The 4970-nt window shown below is 41.1% G+C and overlaps 1 non-coding gene across 1 annotated transcript; it reads right to left on the reverse strand.

The window, feature by feature from the left end:
• Positions 1–1205: 1205 nt before the first annotated feature.
• On the reverse strand, positions 1206–1311 carry LOC120093928 (U6 spliceosomal RNA). Its single transcript, XR_005487640.1, has one exon. It is a non-coding gene; the product is annotated as a U6 spliceosomal RNA (small nuclear RNA).
• Positions 1312–4970: the final 3659 nt, after the last annotated feature.

The following is a 4970-nucleotide window of genomic DNA, read 5'->3' on the forward strand; positions in this document are numbered from 1 at the left end:
TGAATGCTTAGCCTGTAGGGAGTGCCACTGTTAGGAGGTGTGGCCTTGTGTATTGGAGTAGGTGTGATCTTGTTGAAGGAAATAAGTCCTAGGGGGTGGGCTTTGGTGCCCAGGCTCCATAACTCACTGCTACCTGTGAATCCAGATGTAGAATTCCCAGCTCCTTCCCCAACAACATGTCTGCTTGTACCCACCATGCTTCCAGCCATGATAATAATGGACTAAACCTCTGAAACTGTAAGCCAGCCCCTCTTATGAAGTTTTCCTTCATAAGAGTTGCCTTGGTCATGGGGTCTCTTCACAATAATAGAAAGCCTAACTAAGATAGTCTACCAGTTTCTTCTTCTTGTCTTCTGCTCTCCCAGCAAGTTGGAGTGCCCACAGGGGTGGTTTCTGCTTACCGTTCCCCTGTAGTAACCATTCATGCTGCCTCAAGGCCAGCCTCTAAGAAACTTTGATTCAGATATCTGCTCCAGTGTTTCCCTTGTACCTGCCAAGAGTCACTGACTGGTATTTCTGAACCAGAAAGCCAAAGTCTTGACTTAACATTAGGTAAGGCTCTAGGTTCAATGCCCAGAATTACAAAGCAAACCAACCAAACAAACAAACCAGCAAGCAATGTTACCTTCCAGTTCTACTCAAGCAAGTATGGGGCCCAAGGATTGAAGTTTCTTGGGTGACTTAGAAACTGCATGGCTCAGGGCCATATTTTGAGAATTACTATGTTAAACCACTCATCTAAGAAATACCAATGTTCGTCTGTGAATTAGCAGTAGAGGGTGAGCCACACCAAGAATCAAATTAAGAGAAAGCCTGTCAGACTGGAGACATAGCTCAGTGGTTAAGAGCCCTGACTGCTCTTCCAGAGGTCCTGAGTTCAATTCCCAGCAACCACATGGTGGCTCACAACCATCTGTAAAGAGATCTGATGTCCTCTTCTGGTGTATCTGAAGACAGCTACAGTGTACTTATATATAATAAATGAATAAATCTTGAGAGAGAGAGAGAGAGAGAGAGAGAGAGAGAGAGAGAGAGCGAGCGAGCCTGCCAATAGTCAAACAGTCCTAAATTTATATATATATAGTGCTGCTGGGCTCCAGTGGGCAACCCACAGGGTCATCTCTTCCTACAGGGAAATCCAGGAAATCAACTCCTTAGAAACCATCCAGACCAATGCCTTCTAAATTATGATTTCAATAGAAAAGAACACTAGGGGATGATTCAGGGATCTGTATGCTATCCTTGCACAGGTCCCATGCTAACCATCTCTCTATCCTTCCAGTTGTGGTATAGGAAGCTTGTTTTGTCCTCAGCCTCCCTCTGGTTATACTAGACCATGATGTGATCAGCCTATTTCCAGACCAGAAACCCAAGAGGCTCACATCATTACAGCTCAGGATCTGATCGTGCGCTAGGTAGCGTTACAGGAGTCAAACAATTGGGAGACACACTTTAGAGTTAGTCTCGAAAATTTGGCAGGAAACTGGATCTATAAGCAAATGCATACACCCATCAAGGCATAGAAGATGGTCTATGAGCTGTTTTAATAAGAGATAAAACTTGAAATAAGACATGATGGGTGCAATTGCTTACTGAAACATGAAGATGCAGCCAGAATCCTGGAGAAGTGTCAATGCAAAATTAGGAAAAGTAAATAAGCTCAAGTAAGAAATAACATTTCATCTAGAACTCAAAGGAGAAATTTCACCATAGATTCTGATATTAACTGAAATCGAACTGACCATATCCCATGGAGACACTTGACCCTAAAATCAATCCCTCACAAGGAAAAAAAAAATGATCACAGAAATAAACTTCATCTGTCAGGATACATGGACAGTTACGAAGGAAAAGTGATGTCATTCAAAATGACCCTTTATGAGACCTGATCTCAAGTTGTCCCATTCGATCTTTCAAATTCTACTTTATGATTTCTTTCTCATAATTAACAAATGTTACCCAGCAACCTCTATGTGCTGCATGGTGTGATAGCTGTAGTTGTTTCCAATGTGAAGAATAGAAGTCCCGCCTTTCAGGAGCTCCCAGCCGCCTTCTGTTTTACCCGCCTGTTTTGCCAGGAGAGAACTACTAGGAACTTCTGTGGCCTAACAGGCCCAATTCCCTGCTAAAATGTCTCCCCTAGAAGGGTGGATTTGATCAGTCTTATTCACCTTTGTATTTGTGAAACACAGGTCTACTGATTAACTGTAAGTTTGAAAACAACCTAGAGGTTGATATGCAGGAGAAAATCTAAACGAGGAGTGAGCTAACACCATGAACTATTAAGCAGCGATAGAAGAATTAACAGTTAAAAAGGTCTAACAGACTGACTAGCATATCCTGGAGTTGGGCTTCTCTTCGTCTTCTTTTTTTTTTTTTTTTTTTTTTTTTTTTTTCCGGAGCTGGGGACTGAACCCAGGGCCTTGCGCTTCCTAGGCAAGCGCTCTACCACTGAGCTAAATCCCCAACCCCTCTCTTCGTCTTCATACTAAGCATTCTCTCCAATTGGGATGCACCTTCCTCCCTTCACTAGCGATGTCCCTATCACATTAAAGCTCACTTGCAGCAGTTCATCATCTAAGCAGTGACAAGATGTCTATGTCCTCCTGCAATCGATCTCTTTCAGAAGCGTGCCTGGGAAATTCCCACGCCTAAGCCGCCATCTTTGCTCTCAGGGCTCCCAGGCTGATTGCAAACAGCAGCCATCTGTCCTAGGCTGAAGACATTTTCCCGAAGCTGGGGAGGACCAGGCAGGCAGCAGGCAGGTGTGCTAGCTTTCCCCAGAACAGAGCCAGGCCCAAAGCTGGTAGGGGTTAGTGAATAAACACCAGTTTCTTTACTCCTCGGGCAAAGTAGCTCTCCCACTGCGTCCATATCACTTCCTGCCTTCCTAAGGGATTAAACTCACAGTTACGGAAATGGCTTCTCAATGGCTCTACTGGCCGCCTGCATAGTGCTCACTTTTGGATAATGTTACCTTCCCACACTCTGCAAACCAAACACTTTATCTGGGCAACCTTTCCCCTGCTGTGACAAACCTCAAACTTTACACCATGGTCTTCTGTGACTGTCTTGACTCTCCTGAATAAACTACACACTCCTAAGGAGAGAGAACACTTAACGACTACATTTCTTATACAACAAGTACTTGGAAAAGACTAGATTTGGGTGGTCAAGGTGGCTGAGGGGGTAAAAGTGCTTGCTATGCAATCCCAGAGAATCAAGTTTGGTCCCAGAACCAAAGTAAAACAGACCACTGACACCACACAGTTGACTTCTGACCACTACATGTGCTTGGTGGTGTGGACACTCCCTCACTAATAATAATAATGAGAATCAATAACGTTTCAAAAGAGAAAAAAAAAAAAACCCTAGATTCAATCAAATTGAGAATCCTTAAAAGAAAAACAATCTTCATTCCTCACACCCAAATAAACAGCTGTGTTTCCTGTGGCCCTGAGTAAATCAAATTATCGAAGCAAGGTTTTATGAATTGTAATTATATACAAGCTCAGAAAATTCATAAGCTGCTCTCCCAAGTTTAAATTGAGGCTTAAAGTTGAAACAATATGCCAAACACATTTTAGCACTTTCTGGTTGGAAAGATAATTCAACATCTATTTAGGAAACTAAAGGGACTGACGCTGGCTCACATCTCATACCCTTAGCATAGTATAGAGGACTCCCTTTGCAGCTTCATCGTTCACTGTATTTCTCCTTTGCTGTGAACAGGGTAGGTAGTGCAATCTTCCTGCAAATCATACGCCATTCAAATTAACCATACTCGTTTAAAACAGAAACACAATGTCACAGATTTTTTTTATTTCATTAGATAAATTGGCATGCTTTAATATGAGCAGTAAGAGAAATATTACAAGTCAGCATTCTACACCTAAACTTCCCTCCCTCTCCAATATTACTCTATTAGCTCAGAATCATCGTTAAGAAAATGTACTCAAACACATAGGACGTGGTGCACACGGCATGAGTTGGAATAACGTCTTAAATGCTCTTCAAATTTGTTTTCAACAACTAATCCTGTGGCTTATGTCTTAAAGACAGTTGTCTACAAAGCTCAAAAGCAGGGTATTGACTTTATGCTACGTAAAATCCTAGGTAGGTGAATCCCAGGCATTACTCATTTATGAAATTATGCAAGTGTTATTTTTCAATATTTTAGATGTGTCTGTGTGAATGAGCATTTTACCTGCATGCATGTATGTGCACCAGGTGTGTGCCTGGTACCCACAGAGAACAGAAGAGAAGGTTCTAGAACTTGAGTTACAGATGCTTGTGAACCAGCATATGGGTGCTGAGGGAACTGTGTCCTCCTCAAGGCAGTCAACTCTCTGAACTCCAGAGCCACCGCTCCAGCACCAAACAGTATTGATTTCTGGTAAAAAAAAAAAAAAAAAAAAGCAGCCAATGCTGAGAAGCAACAGGAAAACTAAAACACCAAAAGCATTCTAATTAAGGGAAAAACATTACTAAAATTAAAAAAAAAATCAGACTTTTTTACCTCTTAAATTGCAGGTTTGCAAGTTGAATATAGAACCTTAAACAAGTGATCTACCCAGGCATGCATATGTATGTATGTATATATATATATATATATATAAAATCATTGGTCACATAACAATGTTTATTTCTTTCATTCAACGATGCACCACATATACAATGATAAATGGTGCTCTAATTAAATTACCTGATGACATTGTAGCTGTCATACTTTGCTCTTTACCATGTGCATGCAATGAAACTCCCAACTATGTTCTCCTCCAAGTATGACCTAACCATTAAATAAAACATGACTTATCTATCAAATGAGCTACGATATACATGCTTCTTTCTTTTTTGGCATTGCACACATGCTTTCTTAGCATCCATTCCCTCTTTAAACCTCTATACTCCAAGACTAGATGGAAAGGCAAACATTTTTTTTTTTTAAGATTTATTTATTTACTCTATAT

This window comes from Rattus norvegicus, chromosome 7 (genome assembly GCF_036323735.1).
Source record: "Rattus norvegicus strain BN/NHsdMcwi chromosome 7, GRCr8, whole genome shotgun sequence".
Classification (NCBI taxonomy): Eukaryota; Metazoa; Chordata; class Mammalia; order Rodentia; family Muridae; genus Rattus; species Rattus norvegicus.